Raw genomic sequence first — 12,627 nt, 5'->3', positions numbered from 1 at the left:
AATTGAAAAAATAAATCAATAATTGGATTGGTTGATCATTATTCCCTTGATTTTTTGTTCTGAGTTTAATAAAAGTAATGTATGGCTAAACAAGGGAGGAGGGATTGTAGTGCGTCAAAATATTGAGCTGGTTTAAACGTTTTTCCAACACAAGAGTTGCCAATTTGAATAAGAACAGAATATATTTGAAATGTATGAGTTCATGATGACCACAGCAGCTCTAAAACTTGTAAAAAAATTCAGTGTTTTAACTTTTAAAAAATGGAAAAATGAAGTAAGCTGGTCGTTTTGAAATGTTGAGCTCGTTGAACTTTAAATAATAAGTTAATAGAATATAAAACACAGACTATTGTTCTATTAATTTACTATTAGAAGTTCGATGAACTCAACATTTTAAGGCAATGTTGAGGTTACTTTGTTTTTTAAGTTAAAACACTGAATTAAAACATTTTTACAGTGAGGGCAGAAATGTCTCGAAGTATACATCCCATTCTGTTGTCAGTAGGGATGCAGGGATGCGGAAGGCAGACATGTTGAGGGGGCTAAAGCGTGACCAAATTTCTGAATCGTTTACCTGTAACCTGAGGTTTTTCTTTTTAATTTATGCTGTTTCCATTTGTTCAGAATCTTCAGTAGCCATGCACTGTTTAAGTTAGGGGCAGTCGTGGGCTGGTGGTTGGGGAACCAGCCCTGTGACCGGAAGGTTGCTGGTTCGTTCCCCTTGGCTGACAGTCCATGCCTGAAGTGCCCTTGAGCAAGACACCTAACCCCCAGTTGCTCCCCGGGCACCGTGGATAGGGCTGCTCACTGCTCCAGGTTAGTGTGCTCACTGCCCCCTAGTGTGTGTGTTCACTAGTGTGCATGTATGTGGGTGTTTCACTGCACGGATGGGTTAAATGCAGAGGTCTAATTTAAAAAAACAGAGACAAATGGTCCTTAATTCTAATTCATTCTAAGTTAATGCTGTGAAGTGACCTCACCAACTGTTGTGCTGCTAAAACACAAGCAGGACTTGTTCAGCCATTCTTTTGTGCCCTGACACAGCCCTATATAGCTTTAAAAATGAGATTTTTCAGCCGACATAATTATCTCCAACTCCCATCCATTTATTTGCAACTACTTTAATAATGACCTGCTGGATGTATGAGTGGAGCATAAGCAGGTTCCGTGCCTCATAACAAAGTCTCTGAGACAAATGTTATGCAACGGGTCTTCACAGCAGACAGCATTATCACACAGCACCCACATGTGGACAAAAGACATTGGACACAAAGTTCCTGGCGGTGATGTACAGTACTGTTCAAAAGTCCTAGGCACCCAAGACACATTTTCAAAATCTACTTATTTGTCTAGTTTGTGTTTATTTGCTGAGAAAAGTGTTAATATTTGAATAAACAAAATTTATAGAATATTAATTAATGATGAATATATATATATATATATATATATATATATCCACTCACCAGCCACTTTATTGCTAGTAAAAGGTTGGACCCACTTTTGCCTTCAGACCTGCCTTAATTCTTCGTGTCATACTTTCAACAAGGTGTTGGAAACGTTCCTCAGAGATTCTGGTTGGTTATTTGAGTTCCTGTTACCTTTCCTTCATCTGGAACCAGTCTGCCCATTCTCCTCTGACCTCTCACACCAACAAGGCAATTTCGTCCACACAACTGACCGCTCACTGGATATTTCCTCTTTTTGGACCGTTCTCTGTAAACCCTAGAGATGGTTGTGCGTGAAAATCCCAGTAGATCAGCAGTTTTTGAAATACTCAGACCAGCCCGTCTGGCACCAACAACCACGCCACGTTAGTTATGGTCTGGTTTATATATTGGTCTGGTTTGACCAATCAGTGCTTCAGTAAATTGTGCTCATGATGTAGATGATGATAAAGTCTCTGCGGCTGCTGTGAAGGTGTCAAGGAAAAATTGTTTTTCCTTGTTGCTTTTTATTGTTTTTATGTTTATGTGAATTATGAATTTGACTTTATTCTAATGTATATCGTGATAAACTCACTGCTGAGGGAAACTGTTTAAAAATTTGCTTAGATGCCTAAAAAATTTGCCCAGTACTGTAGCTATAGATATTTATCTGATTGCCCAAAGTTTTATTACCAAATTTTTGGTTCCTCGTTTTAAAACTCATGAACCAAAATTTGGATTAGCATTATTTAGCTACATTCATACGAAAGGCAGTGAAAACACTCTACAAAGACAAGAATACAAACTAGTGTGTACATTTAAGGACCCTTTCTGTCACTCCACAGTTCTGAGCCACCATGTTTCTCCCTTTCTGAGATGTGGCATATGTTCTCTTTTGTAGTCGCAGAGCCTCCTTGTCGTTGCTGTCTCACTCTCTCAGAGAGTGCCACCTGTCTACTGGGTCACTAGTCACAGAGATGGGCTCTAAAAGCAGGAACATTTATTCTCACTCACATACACACATCGTCCCCTGCTGGGATTGACAAGGGCTAAAAATCTCACTCTTTTTGAGAATGACAGATGGAGACAAGCATCAGCTTTCTCCTTCACCCCATTCATACAGTACATGCACATTTCATAACACGCACATCCTCACACTCACTTTCACCTCCCCATGGCCTCCCTAAGAGACAATCAAAGCTTGGTGAAGGGGCTATATAGGATACATGTGAACATAGACCACTGGGTAATGTCAATGTACAGGTGCAATACGTTCAACTGCTATTTTAATTTCTTCTCACATCGTATGTAGTCGACCAGCCGAGACTTTTTGGTGTCTGAAAATATTTTCCTTTAGCTGTCAGGGTAGCTAACTAGCAATCGAAGCTAGCTTAAGTACCAATTTTGGGGCAATCATGGGCTGAAACTTAGAGAACCAGCCCTGTGACCAGAAAGTCGCTGGTTCAATCGCCTGAGCCAGCAGTATGTGACTGAAGTGCCCTTGAGCAAGACACCTAACCCCCAACTGTTCCCTGGGCACTGCGGATAGGGCTGCCACATGCCTAAATCATCACACATTTCCCTAAACTTTATCATTATTAAGTAATCCTAAATAGACATGTTCATGTGTTTCTTTAAAAATGGACAAATGTATGGCTTCAATATTGCTGCCACTATTGTTTTTTATTAAAGGAAGACCCATTTTTACAGAAAACAGTACGTCATAAACCCTATTTAGACAGAATTAGTTCAAATCATTAAACATGATGAAATTTCTGCAACTGGAAAAATGAGTTTCTACTGGGTTGTATTTTCTACAGACCTTCCTGTGGGCATTACATTGGATTATATGAACACCAGACAACTGAAAGTTGGTGATATTATGAATATAAAGTAATACTTTATACCTTTAGCTGTTGTTGTAATCATCTATTTAGTCAATCTGTAGGATCTCAAGTAATTGGTTCAAGAAGTGATTAATATACACACACTAATAGACTCAAGTTCTTTTCTTCTCTAACACAAGCCAACAGTTCAAAACTGTTAAAAACACAAAAGTTATTGGCCTGTCGTTTTCTTAGGGAATAAAGGAGAACAATGCTAACACTGCTGGTCCAGGTGGAAATGCAGTCACACAGCAGTTTGTGGAAGTTTTCTGCAATGCGTCATGCACCTTTACGTATTAAATTAGATTAGATTAAGATTAAGTGACCCTTTTTAGTCCCATAACGGGGAAATTTCATCTCCGCATTTAACCCATCTGTGAAGTGAAACGCCACATACACTCTAGTGAGCACACACACACTAGGGGGCAGTGAGCACACTTGCCCGGAGCAGTGGGCAGCCCAATCCACAGCACCCGGGGAGCGGTTGGAGGTTAGGTGTCTTGCTCAAGGACACCTCAGTCATGTGCTTTCAGCTCTGGAGATCAAACCGGCGATCTTCCAGTCATGAGGCTGGTTCCCTAACCTGCAGCCGAGGACTGCCCTCTAAGGTCACAGTGGGAGCCTCAAAAAAAGGTCTGACTTGATATTTAGGTCTCATCCACTTTTATGTCCAAAGCACAACTGATGTTATAAAATGTTCTTTATGTTACAGGAAGTCCACCAGAGAGGTCTCCAACCTTAGTGTGACTAAGTGATTAACCCTCTACTGCATGTGTTATGACAGCAATTAAAGATATACATATATATATATATATATATATATAGATAGCTAGATAGATAGATAGATAGATAGATAGATAGATAGATAGATAGATAGATAGATAGATAGATAGATAGATTTTATTCACTTTTCTTGCATAAAATGGACCTGATTATTAAACATCAAAACATTTTTTAATAATGTGTGCAGGGGTCATTTTGGGGTATGTTGCAGTAGGAAGAAATGATATAGAGCCATGTTCCCTGAAGTGGTGAGACCTGGCTTGTGACTGGCTAAATGCATTCCACTGTCTCACAAAGTTGCTTCCAGACAACAAACATATTTCTGCAAAATCTCATAACAGAAACAAAATGATACAGAATGTTAAAAAAGAGGTTAAATTGTGCCCACTAAAAGATAGCATGGTAAGGAGCATGCTTTTTCTGTTCCCTGTCACTGCTTTTAAATATAGATCATGTTATTGTTAAGTGAGGAAAATGGGTTCGTTGCCCTGAGGCAACATTGTGTAGTAGAGGGTTAAGCATGACTTCATTTGGGTTAAGACAGTGCGATTGTATGTATTGTTTGTGAAAGGCCTTTATCTTTAAGAACTCAGTCCTTTGGAGACACACTGCTCTCATCATAGAAGCAATTGCGTTATAGTTTCAAGCAGTTATTCTCTCATATTAGGCTCAAGTTGGGCCTTACAGTCTGTTAGACCCTCCACCTTCTTATTGTGCCTTGCAGAATCGACTCCATACCATGAATCTGATGAGAGATGCTCTTTATAGGCAATTTTTTTTTTTCATATTTATTCCTGTGTACCCTCCAAGGTTGCTGTCTCCACTGTGTGTGGTATCTGGGTGGTGGGGGCTGTCTCGCTCTTTCTTCTGTTGCGCTTCTCTCACTCTTAAGGGAATGAATTATATATCCAATGTCACAGAGTATTTGTTCAAATGGAAAGGTTCTGTCTGTGTTCGCAGTAAATATTCCAGTCTTCATGCAGGGCTACACTACAGCACACCAAACAAACCCCCCACACATAGCGTCTCGATACCCTCCACTGCTGCCTGAAGCTGCATCGCCGGCTGAAGGACACTATGGCCTTGAAATGCTCTCTCTGTCGTTCTCTCTCTCTGTCTCCATCTCTCTTAACCATGGTGGAGAGAAATGCGCTTTAGATGTGATGATAATAGTCATTTTGGTTGCCTGTCTTATTGTTCATGTGGTCAAATATTGGCAAATTTCTGCACATTAATGCATCTGAGGTAAACTCATGTACTCGCACTATATCTGACTGACGACTTGGCCATGAACTAGCGGTGTCCAATTTGTAAGCAGTTAAGAGAGTTAATCAAGTTGAATATACAATTTATCGTACTTAATTACATTCAATCGCACTTTACAAATGTGCTCAAATTTGCTTTCGCCTATTGTCATTAATCATGGCACAGTAGCTTAGCCAGTGGCATGCTCATTATGGACTAGGGGAATTTGAAATTAGTATGAAAATGCATTAAGGACTTGCATGTTAATCGCTGTAAATCATCAATATGAATCAACCCATTTGTCTAGCTCTAAAAGTGGTTCTGAGAAATCCACAGCTAACCAACAATGCTAACGTACAGCAAAGAAGGGAAGCAGCTATAGTGCTAACAGGTCCTTAACACTTCTAATGTGCTGTGAGCCTTGTTAGCATTTTAGAAGCAATATTCCTTGAATTTGACTAATGATACATTTCTCATTTCCTTTCTCCCTTCTGAGTCTCAAGTCTCTAGTGTCAAGTCTCGAGTCTTCACTAGTTTCAGTTTAGTCTTATTAGTTGCAGACATTTCTTTTTTTACAAGGAAGCCCCTACTAAGAATGTGTTAGCCTTAAATAATGAGCCTAAAGAGCTGAACTGAACTGCTACACGCAGTAAATACGATACGTTAATTGAAAAAACACATTGGTGAGGTCGAGCACTGAGGTTGGACAAGAAGGTTTTGCTCAGAATTGATATTGTAGTTCATCTGAAAGGCGTTCAATGGGTTTGAGGTCAGGGCTCTGTGCAAGTCACTGAAGTTCCTCCACATCAAATTCGTCAAATCATGTCTTTATGGAGCACAATCATTCTGGAACAGGAAAGGGTCTTCAACAAACTATTGTCAAAAAATTGGAAGCCTATTATTCCACACAAATTGACCTTACACTGGAACTAGGGGGCCAAACTCTGAAAAACAGCCCCAGCCCATTATCCCTCCTCCACCAAACTTTACAGTTGGCAATATGCATTTCTCCTGAGATCTGCCAAATCCAGATTTGTGCTGTGCACATCAACATTCAGCAGCAGCACTCTGTGAGTTTGAGTGGTCAACTAGTTTGTGGCTAAGCTGTTGTTGCTCCTCAATGTTTTCATTTCACAATAATAGCCTTAAAAGTTGAGTGTTGACTGTAGTAAAGGTGGCCTCCTATGATGGTGCCACATTTAAAGTCATTAAGTCCTTCATCACAACCCTTTCCACTGCCAGTTTTTGTCTACATGATTGCATGGCTATGCGCTTGATTGTATACACCCTTAAACATGTGTCCACATATTTTTGGCCACATAGTATAGTTGCAAGTCACAGTTCCCATGGAAGCATAGTTGCCTGATGCTCCATCTCTACTCGATCCATGCTCCCACATTAGTGTGCACCATTAATCAGGATCCACACAAAGCCTGCAGTGTCCCAGCTCACAGTAAATTATTCTAATTACTTTTCATTAGCGCAATACTAGCCCAGGGACGTTGCAGTTCCTCTTGACCTAATGAGAGAACTGAACGTGAAGAACTAAGAAGGAGAAACAGAAGAGCAGGGGATACTTTTTTCAGATTATTTTTCAGATTTTTTTTCTCCCTCACTGCATCTCTCGTTTGGAGTTGTGGCTTAATGTGGTCTCCAGGTGATGTGCCTTGGTAACCTTGGTAACTGGGTTGGCGAGCTTGAACAGGGAGTTATCTTTCCCATATAGAAGTCCACAGGACATGGCCCAGCTTATCCCACTTTATCTGAATTATCCCAGCACCTGAGATAAGGAACTAGGATACTGGGATACAGAGAATGTTCCGGAATGTATTACACCGGTCATGGTTGCATCACCCTATGACTGTGACTAATTGAGAACGTTGGGCTGTGCTACATTGTGGACTCAGTATGATGGTGAAGTCTACAATGTGAATGTGAAATTTTGGGTTTCAACCTGATTAGTAGTAAGAATAGTAACACTTTATATAGGAATGACACCCAAACAGAGCATTGTACTGAGTTCAAGCTGTAGTATATCTATGTATATACAAACCGGATTCCAAAAAAGTTGGGACACTAAACAAATTGTGAATAAAAACTGAATGCAATGATGTTGAGATGGCAAATGTCAATATTTTATTCGTAATAGAACCTAGATGAAAGATCAAAAGTTTAATCTGAGTAAATGTAACATTTTAAAGGAAAAATATATTGAATCAAAATTTCACAGTGTCAACAAATTCCAAAAAAGTTGGGACAAGTAGCAATAAGTGGCTGGAAAAAGGAAATTGAGCATATAACAAACAGCTGGAAGACCAATTAACACTAATTAGCTCAATTGACAAAATGATTGGGTATAAAAAGAGCTTCTCAGAGTGTCAGTGTCAGTGTCTCTCAGAAGCCAAGATGGTAAGAGGATCACCAATTCCACCATTGTTGCGCAGAAAGATAGTGCAGCAATACCAGAATGGTGTTACCCAGCATAAAATAGCAAAGACTTTTAAGTTATCATCATCAACCATGCATAACATCATCAAAAGATTCAGAGAATCTGGAACAATCGCTGTGCGTAAGGGTCAAGGCCATAAAAATTCTACTGGATGCTCGTGATCTCCGGGCCCTTTTGTACATCAAAAGCCATGGTACATATATATATATATATATATATATATATATACTCACCGGCCACTTTATTCTGTTCAATTGTTCAACTGTTCAATTGCATGTTAACACAAATAGCTAATCGGCCAATCACACAGCTACAACTCAATGCATTTAGGCATGTAGAGGTGGTCAAGACAACTTGCTGAAGTGCAGACCGAGCATCAGAATGGGGAAGGAAGGGGATTTAAGGGACTTTGAACGTGGCGTGGTTGTTGGTGCCAGGTGGGCTGGTCTGAGTATTTCAGAAACTGCTGATCTACTGGGATTTTCACACACAACCATCTCTAGGGTTTACAGAGAACGGTCCGAAAAAGAGGAAATATCCAGTGAGCGGTCAGTTGTGTGGACGAAAATACCTTGTTGATGTGAGAGGTCAGAGGAGAATGGGCAGACTGGTTCCAGATGATAGAAAGACAACAGGAACTCAAATAACCAACCAAAATCTCTGAGGAACGTTTCCAACACCTTGTTGAAAATATGGCACAAAGAATTAAGGCAATTCTGAAGGCAAAAGGGGGTCCAACCTCTTACTAGCAAGGGGTACCTAATAAGGTTTTATGTATGTAGTAAATGTATGTATGTAAATGGAAGTCAATGGAACCTGAATTTTTTCCTAATCATTTTGGGCTGTTATTTTTGGTCCATTCTTCACAATTTACACACAGTGTAAAGGACAACAGGCATTTTCAAACAATGTCAAAAACTGGAAAATGATAAAAATTGAGATACAAGGTTTTCTTCAGACAGCAGCGATATATATGCCTTTCAATGTCGCATTTGTTAAAATATCCCTGAACATATGCAGTGATATCTGTCACAAAAACATGCTGGTTTTAAATGCAGTGTCATCTGAGAGACTAAACATCATGGGCTTTCATTTGTGGTTTTTGGCATCCTTCATGCACAGAGATTTCTCTCTCCCTAAATCTTCTGAAGAGATTATGCGCTGTAGAGGGTGAAATACCAAAATGCTTTGCACCCTTGGTTGAGGAAAGTTTTAAGTTGTTGGATTTTTTGCTGATGCATTTCTGGCAAAAGGGTGACCCTAAACCCATCCTTCATCCTATCATAGAAGACTATGTCTTTCAGGGATGTCACGATTGGCCCCTCCCAGTGCTTGTGTTCATCTTTTGGTCTTGTCCATGTGCTTCCTTGTTTTGTTTCTTCCCTGTTCTGCCCCCTTGTTTCTAGACTCCACCCTTGATTGTTTTCACCTGTGTATTGTTAACCCTTGTTATTCCTGTGTTTTCCCCTGTTAGTTTACTGGTCTTGGTATTGTATTTTATGGTGTTTGATCTTCTGGCCTCCATTGTGTGTTTAGTCTGTTTTGCTTTTAGTTATGTCTGTACCTCGATCTCTCTGTGTTTGCTCTTTGACCCTGGACTGTCTAGACCCTGATTATGGATTTGCACCTAATAAATCTTGCTTCTCTCAGCATATACGTCTGCCTCATCGTCGCTCCCCAGCGTTACACTATTCAAATTTAAGCATGAGTGCTTTTTGAACATTTCACAATGTTCCTAGCTGTTCCAGCTTTTTTTGGAAATGTGTTCTAGACTTTAATTTCATAATGAATGTATATCAACCTATAACAATAAAGTTAATATGGTAAAACACTGCATTTCCTCTCTTTGTGCTGTTTTATTAATTGTATTAGAACTGAGCTTTAAATATCAAGTTATAAAAGCTGAAATTCTGATCTGTCCCATTTTCTTCTTTTGGCCTCAAACCCAAATGTCTTCAGTGTTTAGCAAAAAGCAGAAGAATTTACCTTGCTGTACAGAAGGGATTGTAGCTGTGAAACCTATAATAATACAAAGGTTGTCCAGTCCAAATGCAATGTTATCTGATGTGAATAGAGTTTGCATCTAAAAAGCTAACTGGTTTCCTACATTATGTGACAACATAAGTAAAAACACAGAGGATGAACAAATCCTGTAAAATGACAGACTGAGTAAATGCATGGGATACACTGAATAAACATGTGTAGCTAGTGGGCTACAAGGAGCAAAGAAATAGCAGTAGCAATTTGCTTTACAGATTGTAATAAATGATTAATGACACGGTAATAATATGGTAACAAGCTAAGCTAAAAATGATCATTTTCGAGTTGTTAGTAAAGAGTTATTTTGTATCATTTTTATCTTAGTAGAAGATAAATCTTCTCATTTATTCATTGATAAGTAGATCTTATCATGTTTAGCTTAGTAGAACTTGTTACCATATTATTACCATGTCATTAATCATTTATTACAATCGGTAAAGCAAATTTAGTAATTGTCATGGTAACTAGTATGGAAAAATAACAATAACAAACCTTTATCCCTTTTATTTTTTTACTAGGATGTATAAAATCAATGTCCAGCTCTTACAGTGTAATATCTGTTTAATTATATATCTCCTTAAGTCTTTCAAATCTTTATAGAGTTGTATAAATTTTGAGTTGTTCACATCAAAAAGACTGACGCTGAAATCAAGCTGTAAAATACTAACTCACTTGTTTCTGCTTTGTTCTTTGCCTATTATGTGTTTAAATATTCAGCCACAGTGTGATGTACAGACATGGTTACAGGCTTTAATTACAATGTTATTGGGATCATAAAATGCAAACATACTTCTTTCCATCTTATTGCATCTCACATCAGGTGATATCATCAGTTTTTGTTTAAAATAATGTGGGAAACTGCACTAAAATGATGACAGAATTATTGCATTACAATCATTCATGGCTATACTACTAATTTCACATGTAGGTCCACCTACACATATGCATTGTTACCGAGGAATAGATGAGTTAAATATAGTGAGATTACATAGAATAGAACAGAGGCTGGAAGATGCAAGATCACATGTTCCTGTTACCAGTAGACAAATTACTGTCACCCACAGATTTGGCAAAAAGTTCCAAAATCCAGCGCTTCAGTGATGCAGTGATGGGAATCAACCACAATACTGCAATATATATCCTTACACATGTTTATCTCTATCTATCTTAACTTATTATTTATAATTATGCCTTTTTTTGGAAGTACCACTTGTTACCATAATATTACCACATTATTACCACATTATTACCATATAATTACCTACTTATTACCATGCTATGAAGTAAAGTGCTGCCAAAATAACCTCAACAGCCAGTAAGAGTGTTTTTGAATTAACATTCTTGATCCAATTCCGATGATGTCATACGCTAAACTCATTGATAACCCTGTCTTGACATTCCAAGTAGGAGTTCCCAGTTCTGGGAGCATTTTCATAGTCAGAGTTACAAGCTTTAGTCCAACACAGAAAAGGATTGCCCCTGCTGCACCTAAACGAGAGAGAGAGAGAGAGAGAGCGAGAGAGAGAGAGAGAGAGAGAGAGAGAGAGAGAAAAGATCTGTCTAGACTCTCTTCACTCTAAATGCTTTGAACAGATTCAGATAAATGGAGTTGCTTCTGAATGTTCTTCATAAATTGCCATCAGCCGCAAATCCAATTCCACAAACAATCCACCATCAATTCCTCTCAGCTGATACTTATATCATACATGTCTTTTTATACTTGCTCATTATAGTCCTGAGAAACTTCCCAAGAACCCAATATACCGAGAACATTAAGCTTGGGGGGGGTCAATGTATTGGTTTGTTTGGTATGTGACAGTCAGGCCTTTCACCTTTCTAACTGTTACGTGGTACAGAATATGTAATGCATAGATATCTTTCTCAAGGGACATGCCTATGTAAATTAGTGTAGGCCAGAGCAGAGCAGGACGAAATCCCTAGAGAACTCACAACAAGGTAAGTACTTCACTAGGCTCGGCCAATTTCTCTCAGCCTGTTTAATTTAAGGAAGAAAAATACATAATATTAACTTTAACCTATGCTTTTAATTGCCAAATCCTCCGGAGAGCTTCACTTCAGGCCCATGTTTCTTTCACGAGAAACTCCAATTTGTTCTCATTACACAAGTGATTTGTCAACAGAGCAGCAGGGTTTTTTTTTTCTCTACCCCCCCCTTTTATTCCCATCCCTTTATTTTATCCCAGGAGACACTGTAATGAAGACAAATCAGTTGGGATCTTCATGCATCAAATTATTGTGTAGAAGACCGAGTGGGAGCGCACACAGATATACGATCATCTGCATTTAGTTTTTCATGCCACTTGGTAGCTTTGGACTATTTGAATGTTTTTTCTGTAATTTGCACAGAATCATAACATTACCATATATAAAGATGAACTGATGAAACATAAGTAAGTAATAATAAAACCTGGGCTGTATGAAATGAACGTAAAATGCTAAATTTGTGCACTGTAACAAAAATGATTCCTTCAAAGCTCCTTATGGTGATGCAGGTTTGTTATATGCTTTTAATACACATGAATATATTCCATTACAATACATAAAAACTACAATATTCATAATACATTGTTCTTCACAGTTACTGGTTGGTAGTTTTTTTCCATATAATTATTCTTGGTATATGTTTAGTGGAAAAGCCCTATAAGTAATTGAAACTGTGAAAACTGGCTATTTATCAATCTACTCAGGCTTTATTGTATTCTGAACGCTACCTTTACAAAATGTAACGTGGACTGAGCACAGATACTTAATTTCTAAATTCTGAGCACTCGTTCTGGCG

This window comes from Pygocentrus nattereri, chromosome 2 (genome assembly GCF_015220715.1).
Source record: "Pygocentrus nattereri isolate fPygNat1 chromosome 2, fPygNat1.pri, whole genome shotgun sequence".
Taxonomy (NCBI): domain Eukaryota; kingdom Metazoa; phylum Chordata; class Actinopteri; order Characiformes; family Serrasalmidae; genus Pygocentrus; species Pygocentrus nattereri.
Note: the sequence above shows the minus strand (reverse complement) of the source record.